The sequence below is a fragment of the Silurus meridionalis genome, chromosome 29, assembly GCF_014805685.1.
Source record: "Silurus meridionalis isolate SWU-2019-XX chromosome 29, ASM1480568v1, whole genome shotgun sequence".
In the NCBI taxonomy this organism is placed as follows: Eukaryota; Metazoa; Chordata; class Actinopteri; order Siluriformes; family Siluridae; genus Silurus; species Silurus meridionalis.
The window spans coordinates 11613639-11625478 of NC_060912.1; the positions used below are offsets into that span (position 1 = coordinate 11613639).

Consider the following 11840-nt stretch of genomic DNA (forward strand, 5'->3'; position numbering starts at 1 on the left):
TCCTCCCCTTCATATCTGTCCATCTCTAAACGTTGTGCTGAACACCTATCGCTCTCTTCAGAGCCATCCATCAGCGGGCCTTGCTGTAATAAGTGCAATTAGGCGTGAAGGCCTCGTCTCTCGCTCCTGCTCACCTCGCGCTGGACATCTCACAGATCTGAGGCACGGATGAGTGGAGAGAGTGAATTTTGGAAAAGGTCGGACGAGTACAGCGTTTTACTTTCTCGTTTTTTTTCCTCCTTCTCTCAGATCACTGTACTTCATCACGAAGACACTTTTTTCGTCGTTGGTGTGGTTTTCTTTTTATGCTGACTCAATCCAGCTCAATCCATCAGCATGTGTGTATGTGTGTGTGTGTGTGTGTGTGTGTGTCATCAATCGCCCAGCATTACCCGGTGGTTCTCGAACATCAGGATGGCTCAGCAGGTAAATATGAGGCCTGTCTACACACACGCGTAAACAAGCACAACAAAGAAGGATTGCACGCGGTGGAAACAGAGAACGCAAGACACATCAAATATCCCACATCCATCAGTTTATCCTCCCGTCTCTCTTTATCTCACGCTCTCTTCTCTCTGTCTGTCTGTTCAAACCAATTAAATCCTAAACTGTGGTGACTCCAGAATTTCAGACAGCCAGACGGTGGCCATGGCAGCTACAGGGGGTTCAGAGACTCAGAAACTGGAAAGATTTAGTGAAAAAAAAAGAAGAAGAAGAAGAAGAATGTGAGGATTAAAACGGCTGAGTCACGTCTGATGTGTAAAGTTATGCACAGTTGTGTTCAGGCTGATGTAAGAACCGAATGTGTGTTTGTAGTAGACCCGTGTCTGTTACAGGCTACACCATCGTTTGCTGTGTGCTATAAGAATGCTAGTTACTGCGTCCTTGGATGCTGGTTTTCAAAAACTTCATGTCATGTTTGGTTCCTGAGAAATGTAACAAATGAATTGAGAAAAAAATGGTGACATTGAAGAAGCTTGGATGAGAAATTGTTGCTGTTTTAATATTATTATTACACCTGACCATAAGATCCCATTCCACATTTAGTCCCATTCACTGTTCCAACATCCTCCACTCTTCTGAGAAGATGTTCCACTAGATTTGTCGAAATCATTCAGCCACAAGGGTGTTAGTAAAGTCAGATGAGGTGAGGAAACCTAGGGTGCATTCATGTTCATGTTAAACTGGGTTTGGAGCTCTTTAGCAGGAGATCTTCCACCATATCCAACCCATGTAAAGAGATCTTTGTGGCGCTGGCTTTGTGCACAGGAGCATTGGAACAGGTTTGGGTCTCCTAACTGTATGAACAGTTTGGTGGAAGAAACACACATGGATGGAAAAGGCAGGTGTCCCAATACTTTTGTTGTTTAAAGGGTAATAAATCAGGGTAATAAATTACGTTTAGTTGTAAAGTCAGAACTACAGCAAGAGGTTCCACTTGGAATATTTATATATTCCCATGCTTCCTCGTTCCTCGGCTGCTTGTGTATGTATCGGTCCACTATTCTCTGCAGCCTCCTTGATTAGCACTGTGAACTTGTTCCGCATCTCAAACAGACTCACTGATGTTCTCTCTGGCACACTGCACTCTGGACAACGTAGCGAGAAACTGCTATCGTGTGAGATCCTGGAGCTGAAGACTCAGGTAGGCATGGCTCCAGTTCCAATTAGTGTTCAACCCTGCCAAAGTGAATTATAAAAAAAAAAGAGCAAACCCATTTTGAGTTCTGACATGGTGGAGAAAGCTTTGATCTACATCTCTGATCTTCTAACAGATTTATAATAGACTGCTTGGAGAGAGGAGGAGACCTGGATGACGACAGGAACAGGAGGTTTTGGTTGCTTGAACAACACATTGTTCTCCATAGAAAGAGCCTGAAGAGACAAACGATTTTTAGCCCGAATTTAATTGTGCTATTTGTGGGAATGTTGGTGGTTATACATGTTGCAGCAATGTTGCAGAATGGTTTGTAAAGTTCTGCATGGATCCTTTAAGGGTTTTAGAATAGAGGATACATTTAAGATGCTATGGAATGTTTGTAGCATCCAATGTTTAATGAATCAGTTGAAAGTTCCAAAAAGACGTCTACTTTACATCTCACAAAAGAGAATAAACAGCATTTCTTCAGAAGCAAGTGGGATTAGTGGAACTTTCTCTGGGAGGGGATGGAATTGGTCTTTACACAAGATTGGACAAACATTATGCATGAAACAGAGCTGATTAATACCAAAAGAATATCGATGTTTGGAGGTGAGGGTTTGGTGTCGCTGGCTCAAAAGACAACAGAAATCTAACGGAGTGTGTTGGCAGAGACTGAAGAGAACAGCAGGAGGAACAGCAAGTTGTGTCCTCATTACACTGCTCTGATAAAAAGAAATACAGCACACAGACCAAAAAAGATCACACACCCAATACACACTCTACACACACTGCATCCAGGCAAAGAAACACACACCCAGAGAAAAACAAATTGACTTATGTTTAATGACATGCGAGTATTTCAGCCCTTATCATCTGCTGCAGGAAATGAATTTTAAATTCGAGCTGAATGATCTGTAGGAGAGAACGGCAACTCTCTCGCTCGTTCCTCTTTCCTTCCCTGTTCTTCTGTCTGTGTGTGTGTGTGTGTGTGTGTGTGTGTGTGTGTGTGTGTGTGTGTGTGTGCTGTAGATAACCACAACTTTGATCCAACACTTAGAATCTGTGCGTAAGCCCTGCTCTAGAAATCTGGTTCAGAATTGCAAAAACAGATCTTCATCAAGGTGAACTTTGCTAAATGTGGAACTCGCTAATGGATTATGTTTATAGGAAAGACGTGATACTGTAAGAATGTATCTTCAAAGGATCCAACAGAAATATGAGAGCAGGATTGTTTGTTGTGAGTTAAAATAAGCTAAAAAAAAAGCTAATTTGATGATGTTTTGACAAATTCTCCCAGTTTGGTTTCCTATTAATGTGGGTGGTGCTGAGATTTTCTGCAGGAATGGACAGGATTAGGATTTTATGTGAGAGATATGGATTTCTTAAGCGTTGTACAGGAGCAGATGGGTGGGAGGGATTGTCCAAATTGTCTGCAGGAGCAGGTGGGATTGATCGCAGGAACAAAGAAAATTGGACAAACTGTCTGCAGGAGGCAATGAGACGGGTCAAGAGCTTCTGCAAGATTGTGTGAGATTAGTCAAACCTATCGGAGAAAAGAAAGGATCGGTCAAACTTTTGTGTGGGAACATTGGTGTTGGATCGGAAATCAGAATTGGACGTTTCTTTTGAGGAAAAAACATGGAAAAATTCAAGAATTATTATAATACTAATATACACTATGTTGACAAGAATTTGTGGCCACCTGACCATAAGGTTGAAGTTCTTTTTGAACCTCCTATTCCACATATCGTCCCTATTTGCTCATCTTCTGGGAAGATGTTCCACTAGATTTGTGGAGATTTGTGTGAGATTACATTCAATCACCAGGATTTGTGTTAGTAAAGATATTGATGTTGGTGAGGTGAGGGTGCAGTCAGGGTTCACACACATCCCAAAGGTGTTCAATACAGTTGGAGTTCTATAGCAAGAGATCTTCCACCATATCCAACCCATGTGCAGCACATGTTTCATGGAGCCTGCTTTATGCACATGCACATTATCATGCTGGAACAGGTTTTGGGTCTCCAAGTTCAAGTAAAGGAACATTTTGATGATACAGCATGTCGTCCGATACAGTTGTATGCCTCCAACTTTGTGGAACAGTTTGGGGAAGAACCACAAACAGCTGGAAGTCAGGTGTCTCAATACTTTGTCCATATCGTGTAGCTACTTATACACAGAGAAACCATGATGGATAGTTTGAATTAGCCTGCTGAAGATTACTGTAGAAGGAAAGTAGATCAGGATCTAGAATATAAGCTGCTATTTTAATCATTGGAGTCATTTTCAGTGGCACGGTGTTAAAGATACAGTATTGTATGGAAAGTGTGTTTGATGGCAGATTGTGTCTGAAGTGATTAAATGTGTCATTACATGAGATTGTGCTGCCTGATATCTACACTGCAAAAGTGTGTCACATCTCCCAAGCTAATTGTACAGATTAGAAGATCCAGTGTGATGTGAGTGTGTGTTACATCAAGTGCAGCAAATATTCACCTCCACCACCCACTTAATACACACAACATATATATATAAATATACACACACAGACACAATACGATACGGTTCCCGACCGCAAGACTTAATAGGAAAAAATCTAATGCTCTGTAATTCACTGTTACTGATAGTTCAGTTTTATTTCTTTGGTTCAGACACTCAGCAAATCTACAGTTTACCTCTAACGCATGACCCCTGCAATCCAAAAAAGATGAAATAAAACCAGACGTTTTTTTCCTGTTGTGTCTGCAGGAAGTTACAGCTCTACCTCTGCCATGTTAATCTGTATTCTATGTGACTCTCAGGACACGCCTCGTCTCCAAAGCGTTGTGATGCGTCATGTTCACGTAGCAGCAGTTGTGCTGAGGGGAACACGCTCGAGATACAGTTTAGTGACGAGAAATTGATCTACATATCAAATACTGGTCACAAAATATTGGTCACTTTTTAATAATAAAAGTAAAGCGGAGCTACTAATAATATAGACGCTTCCCACCTAACGATCGAGTTAAATAATAAAAAAAATTATTTTTAAAAATTATTTAAAAAATGTATTTAAAAAAATTCATCGCCCGAGTCCAGTGCGCATCGTTACAGTCGACGACTAGCTCACGGCAGATCTCCTCTGTTCTTATTTCACTTTGAAAAGCCGTGTATCTTAACATCCCGCATATATATATATATATATATATATATATAAAATGGTATAATGGTGGCTATGAAGCTTCAGATTTGCTGTGAGTTCTGTATAACAATAAAATGTTGAGCAGTTTCATCCTCCATGGTCTTTTCATTATTTTCCAAATTCAATTTGCAATGAAACGAGTTTGTGGAATGGACTGGTGTTCTGGATTGAATGAATCTGATCTCTCACATCTCTGCATATCTCCACCCAGACACAGTGCCGAGGAGTCGCCAGGTCACGCCGGCAGAAAAGGAAATCAAACCGTTTCTTTTTTTTTCTGTCTGTGAAATTAAAAAACAGACTAATTAAATGACAGCATTCTCTCCCTCCATCCATCAGTTCTGCTCCAGTGTAGCCGCCTGAACTGGGTCACGGCTGTAAAGACACACGGCTGTCAAACCTCTCACTCTCACACTGAATACGCTCTGGCAGAGGAGAGGAGTGACACTCGTTTATCCCCTGGTCTCTGATGTTTGTGGAAGATCAGAGCGCAGAGCAGCGGCTGGGTTTCAAATCACGTCTCTCATACATGGCAAATGTGACACACTCCCCCCCCCCCCTTCTCTCTCTTTTACTTCAAAAGCATTCCAATCTGTCCTTTCTTTCTGTCTTCCATCGTCCATTTTACGCTTCCATGTTTCATAGCATTCTATTGTTCCTCAATCCTCTTTCCTTTGCTCTGAAACATTCTCACATATCGACTTCCTTCCTTCCTTCCACCTCTATTACCCTTCAGATCTCTCTCCATCATCCTTTTCAGCATCCCTCATCGATTCCTCCATCCTTCCTCCCTTTCATAGCATTCTATCATTTCTTTGGCTCCAGAGTGTTCTCCCATATTCACTTCTTCCATCCACTTCAATATCATTCCCAAAATACACTTTTTGGACAAAATTATTGGGACACCCTTTACTTGAGCCAGGAGACCCAAACCTGTTCCAGCATGAGAATGCTCCATGAAGATCTGCTTTCCATGGCTTAGAAGTGTGTGGAAGATCTCCTCACCTACATCAGTACCTGACACCCTTGTGGATCTCCTCAAAATCTAGTGGAACATCTACCCAGAAGAGTGGAGGATATTGTAAGAGCAAATGGGAACTAAATGTGATGTTAAAAAGGAAGCAATCTCATGGTCAGATGTCCACAAACTTTAGTGATATAGTGTATTCTCTTTCTTTCTTTCTTTCTTTCTTTCTTTCTTTCTTAAAAAAACAGACTAATTTAATGACAGCAATCTCAATCCTCAATCTGCATTTCTTTCCATCTTCCTTCCTCTTTTTTTCTTCTTTCATTCGTTCCACGTCATCCTAAACATATTGTACATTTCACACTCTTCTTAAATATTTCTCTTTCCTTTCATCCATCTGTCCGTCTCCTTCTCTACGGCTAAATTGACTCTTGCATCCTGATTTATTCTTCCTCCCATCTGTCTTCTTTTTTTTTTCAGCATTCCCCTTTTCCCTTTTCACAGCGTTCTGTCATTCCTTATTCAGACCTTCTTCTCTTTAAAGCGTTCGCCAGCATTCTCTTTCTTCTTTCTCTCTTTCCACAGAATTAAATAAAGGCTTCCTTCCTTTCATTAGTGTTCCAGAATGTTCTCAGATACAGTATGCTCCTACTTTTTTCTTCACTCTTTGATTTCTAAGCCACAAATGAGTCTGTTTTCAGAAAATGATTCAGACACTTTCTCACAGAAACATACACTATATTGCCAAAAGTTTGCGGACACCTGGTCATAAGTGCTGTTTGAGCTTCAAATTTAACATTAAGTCCAAATTTGCTCTTATAATTCCATCCACTTTTCTGGGAAGATGTTTTACTGATCTGGGAAGATGTTGTGGAGATTCATTCAGCTAAAAGGGTGTTAGTAAAGTCAGGTATTGATGTAGGTGAGAAGGTGAGGAGGTTCCTGGGGTGCGGTCAGCGTTCACATTCATTCCAAAGGTGTTCAGTAGGATCAGGGCTCAATAGCAGAAGATTTTCCACACACTTCGAACCTATGAAAATCATATCTTCATGAAGCTGGCCTTGTGCACAGGAGCATTGTAGCACTGTCATGCTGGAACAGGTTTGGATCTCCCAGCTCTAGAGAATGGAAAAGTTCATGTACAGCAGTTTAGGGAAGAACCACCTACGGCAGGAAAGGTCAAGTGTCCCGATGCTTTTGTCCAAGTGTATATATTTTCTAACGTGATTTCTTAGAGTTTCATGAAATCGAGTAAAAAAGGGTGGACTTGATAAGGAGCCCAAAAGAGCGAGACACAGACGGAGACAATAACAGGATGCTTTTGTGATTATTTATCGAGGCCATTTGTGGCTAATTCGAGGCAGCGAGCTGAAGAGGATCGATGTGATCGATGCAGGCATTCAGTCTGACATCCCCGTGCTCATCCCATTCAGCCCGACTCGGACAGACCCATCAGAGCCTCTAATGACGTGTAATTACGCTCTTAATGATCAGTGAGTGATGTCATTATTCCGCTTGGAACATACCTTCACGCCGAGGACAATGGGGTCAGGGACCTGCCTCCAGGTGGATTGATTGATATGCAAATAATGAAATAAATGCACATCTCCAACATGTCACATTGTCTAAGGGGTCATTATCCAACTCTTCTGAGGAAGTCCACATCTGACCAAGAACGTGTGGTTCCATCGGAATCGCTTTAGAATGACAGCACCCTGAGGTTCTATAATGACAAAATGAACACGTCCAGATGATGATGTGGCTTTATCTCTGATAACCATTAACTGTTAACATCAATCTACTAAGCATGAGACCTGTATGATCAGCAAGTATTGTCAGAAGAACTTCGAGCTTATGGTAAAAACTGGGTCAGGAGGTTCTTCAGGAAGACAATACAAATGCCTGGGTTTGTGCGTATTAACCTCTGTAATATCAGGAAACTCAGGAGATTGTAAATTATTCCTGTGCATCCAAAAACATAATGCAAATTTACAGGTTACATATCTGTTCTTTCCAGAGAAACACACACTCAGGGACCAGCGCTGGAAGCAGGGCAGATAATATATCATGTTACACACATAAACACGCCGTACATACCGCAGGGAACTGAATGTAATCAGGATGTTTGTACTCTGAATGTGGTGGAGGGGAAACTGTGCTGCTGGTGAGGGCAAAAGGGAAGTTCTTCATGTTTCAATAGTGATAATGATGAAGGTGATGGTGGTGGTGAAGGAAGGAGTAAGGATGAAGGTGATGGTGGTGGTGATGATGGAGGGAGTGAGGCTAAAGATGATGGTGGTGGTGATGAAGGTAGTGGTGATGGTGAAAATGAAGGTACTGAAGGTGGTGGGGATGTTAGAGATAGTGAAGGTAAATGTAGTTTGGTTGTTGACGTGGTGGGATTAATGGTAGTGTTGACAGTGGAAGTGTTAGTAGTGAAGCTTCTAGTGATGGTGGAGGTGGTAGTCGTAAAGGTAGTCTTAATAATGGAGGTGGTAGTATTGATGTTTCTAATGATGGTAATGTTTGCTGTAGTTATGGTGGAGGTGGTGGTAGTAATAGTAGTGTTGGTGGAGTGGCTGGTTGTGATGGTAAAGGAAGTAATGGTAGTGATGGTTGTAATGATGGTACTGTTGGATGTAATTATTGTGGTGTTGGTTGTGGTAATGGTTGAGGTGATGAAAGTAATGGTAGTTATGGTGGAGATGCTGGTTGTGATAGTAGTATTGTTAGTCGAGGTCTAGTAGTGATGGTTATAATGATGGTGGTGTTGGTTTTAATAATGCTGGAGGTGGTGGTAATGATTTTGGTGTTAATGGTGGTGGGTGTAATGATGGTTGTAGTGATAGTGGAGTGGATAATAGTGATGGTAATGTTAGAAGGTTGTTTTGGTGATTGTAGATTATTGTGATTATGGCGGTAGTGATGGTGTTGTTGGTGTTGAAGGTGCAGTTGGCGGTAGTGATGATGATGGTGGTGGTGAAGGTGTAGTTGGTAATAGTGATTGTGTTGCTGGTGTTGAAGGTGTAGTTGTTAGTAGTGATGGTGTTGTTAGTGGTAAAGATGCAGTTGGTGGAAGTTATGGTGGTTGGATTATATCTCAAGCTCTTTTTATTTGTGAAGTTTTGTGCATCATCAATTTTGCCAGAGGTGTATTACACAAGGTTTTTTTGTGCAAGTAAAGTATTATTAAAGTTTGTTGCGAGTTAAAAGACATAAATATCTTAAAACATGAAATGAAAGAACAAACATTTCTCAAAACAAATCAATGAGTTCCAATGATATGTCAGAAATCAACAACAACTCATCTTTTTTATTACCTGGGGCAAAGGGGGCAGAAACAATTTAGCTCGAAAATCAAAAAACAAAGAAAAGAAGTTTGTGAACAAAACTGAACTGAGCTAGCAAATGAAAGCTAATTTAATAAGTGTAAGCTAAGCTAATTAGTAAAAAAATAATCTAGAGTGAAATCGAACCTAGCATATAGTATCTGATGTAAGTTACTGTACAACTCAATGAAATGAAGGCTAATTTATCTCACTAGCTACATCGCAACAGAAACTTTGACAGCCAAAATTGACATCGAGTGTGAGAACTAGCCTTGTAAACAAGTAATTATTTCCTGAATGCCAACACAGCGAGCGATGGCAATAATGTTTAGTTCTCTTTATGCTGCTGAGCTGTCAATCACACAGGCCACACCCATTACAGTCGCCCATCATCGTGAGTTCAGCTGCTATTTGTCTCATTTAGTTTAGTAATATTTCTCATCTTTTTAAATATCTTTTTTTATATCAAATCTTAATATAAGATGAACATTTAAAAGTTAATATTAAACTTCACATTTGTATCCGTGTTGGATTGAAAAACCATGTGATCTGAGAGAAATAATGAAAAATGGTTTGTCCATGATTCACTTGAAACAGAGAACTTGCACAGTGACCTTGGCCAGGCTAAGTGGCGTCATATGAACGACTCATGCTAGCACGTTAGCGGGATTTTAACCACACTCTCAGGACAAGCGAAACAAATATGAACACACACGAGGGTGTTTTTATTGTGAATATAATGCTGTAAAAGCTTTTTAGAATGTACTGTTAATGTTTATATAGCTACATGGCTCTAAATTAGCCAAACCCCCCCTCCCCCCAACACACACACACACTCACACACACACACACACACACACACACACACACACACACACACACACACACACACACACTCACACTCACACACACACACACACACAAACTGTGCTTTCATTTACCCCAGTAGAGGACAGCTCATTCATCTCCCTTTTGTTTGGAAGTAAATATAAATGAGGCGTTTGGCTGCACCTCCACGCTGACTCGGAGTCTGATGTATGATCTTCCTCACTGCCTCCACGTCACTGTAGTGAATAATGCCACTGTTTTGTCACCTGTCTCGCGTCTCCGCCAGGCTGAATTTGTTAGAGCATAATGCCGGGGTTTGTGGAGAATCACAATTAGCTTGTGTGTGTGTGTGTGTGTGTGTGTGTGTGTGTGTGTGTGTGTTTGTTGAACAATGCAGACAAAAGTCAAACATAAAAAAAAAGGTTTTTGTTTCCTAAGCAGACAATTTCACTCCACCCATCATCTAACCAACCACCTCTCCTCACTGACATCAGGTGCTGTTCATCACACTAACTCCACCCATCACACTAACTCCACCCATCACACTAACTCCGCCCCTCTCTTGTCTTTAAACCACTTATTTTCTATCTCTAATCTTCTCTTTTTTGTTTTCTATTATTTTTTCTTGTCTCACCAATTGTCTGGTCTCTATATGTAGTCGTTCATCTCAATCTTCTCTCTCACTCACACACACACACACACACACACACACACACACACACACACACACAGAGTCACTTCCCATCCCTGAGAGTAAAGTGGTGTTGGGGGTGTGGGCTGTGGGGATTTGGGCTGAATCAATGTGGTCTGCTCATTACTGTGTGTGTGTGTGTGTGTGTGTGTGTGTGTGATGAATGCAGAATGCAGGCTTCTCTCTCTCTCTCTCTCTCTCTCTCTCTCTCTCTCTCTCTCTCTTTCTCTGTCCCTCACACACACACACACACACACACACACACACACACTGAATAAAGCGAGAGAGAGAAACATTATTTACCTAATAAAAAGTATGAAAGTGAGGAAAGTCTCTCTCTCTCTCTCTCTCTCTCTCTCTCTCTCTCTCTCTCCTCAGTCATATTCCCTCAATAACAGAATGACATGTTGAAGGTATTAATGTTGACTGAGTTGCAGTTGCTGTTGTTTTCTTTCTCTGTGTAAATATCTCTATGTGAATCCTGTGGCCTTTTTAATCTGTTCATACTGACTGATCTCCATCGTTCTCCACACCGTTCTCCACATCGGTCTTCACACCGTTCTCCACGCCGTTCTCCACATCGGTCTCCACATCGGTCTCCTCTCCTGTCCTCTCCTCTCTGAGCTCTGAAAATGACACACACTTTGACCTTCAATAGATGAACTGAGGAGGATCAGAGCTGATCTGTGTAAGATCTTCACACACCTCTCATTAGTTCATTCAGTAATTTCATAATGAGAAGATTTTTGTTACATTATGGACAGTAAAGATCTCAGTACACTGAACTATTTCCATTCCCTTCTGCTGTTCTTCTACTCTACAATTCCACACAGAAAGAAAGAAAGAAAGAAAGAAAGAAAGAAAGAAAGAAAGAAAGAAAGAAAGAAAGAAAGAACATAGCCCTGAAGTGAGAGGTGAATGTGGGTAAACAAATGGATTCTGCTGGTTCCTGCAGGTTTCTGCTCCATGACTCCTCACACCTCTCAGCCCTGGACTTTACTCTCCATCCTGCTCCGCGGTGGAGTGTGTCTGAGCTTCACGCCTGCTCTCTCCTGTTTATTTGTGTACGTCTCGCTCTCCTCCGCTTGTTAGCCGCGCTCAGCCGAGCGAGTCGGACAGCTCGTAGCCAGACGGCGTGGCATTCTGGGAAAGTTTAGAAAGCAGTTTAGGAAAACGAGTCCTGACTTGATGTTCATTTTTCT

The 11840-nt window shown here is 41.4% G+C and overlaps 1 protein-coding gene across 4 annotated transcripts in view; it reads right to left on the bottom strand.

Annotated features, from left to right (window-relative positions):
- The window catches only part of LOC124382246 (protein shisa-6), a 70154-nt gene extending 58782 nt beyond the window's left edge, over positions 1-11372 (bottom strand). For 3 of the 4 annotated variants that reach the window (XM_046844442.1, XM_046844441.1, XM_046844437.1), the window contains exon 1: positions 11150-11367. The gene's annotated coding sequence lies outside the window, so the exon portion shown is untranslated. Of the gene's footprint in view, positions 1-11149 lie in introns of all 4 variants that reach the window. The other variant, XM_046844440.1, reaches the window with a different exon arrangement.
- Positions 11373-11840: the final 468 nt, after the last annotated feature.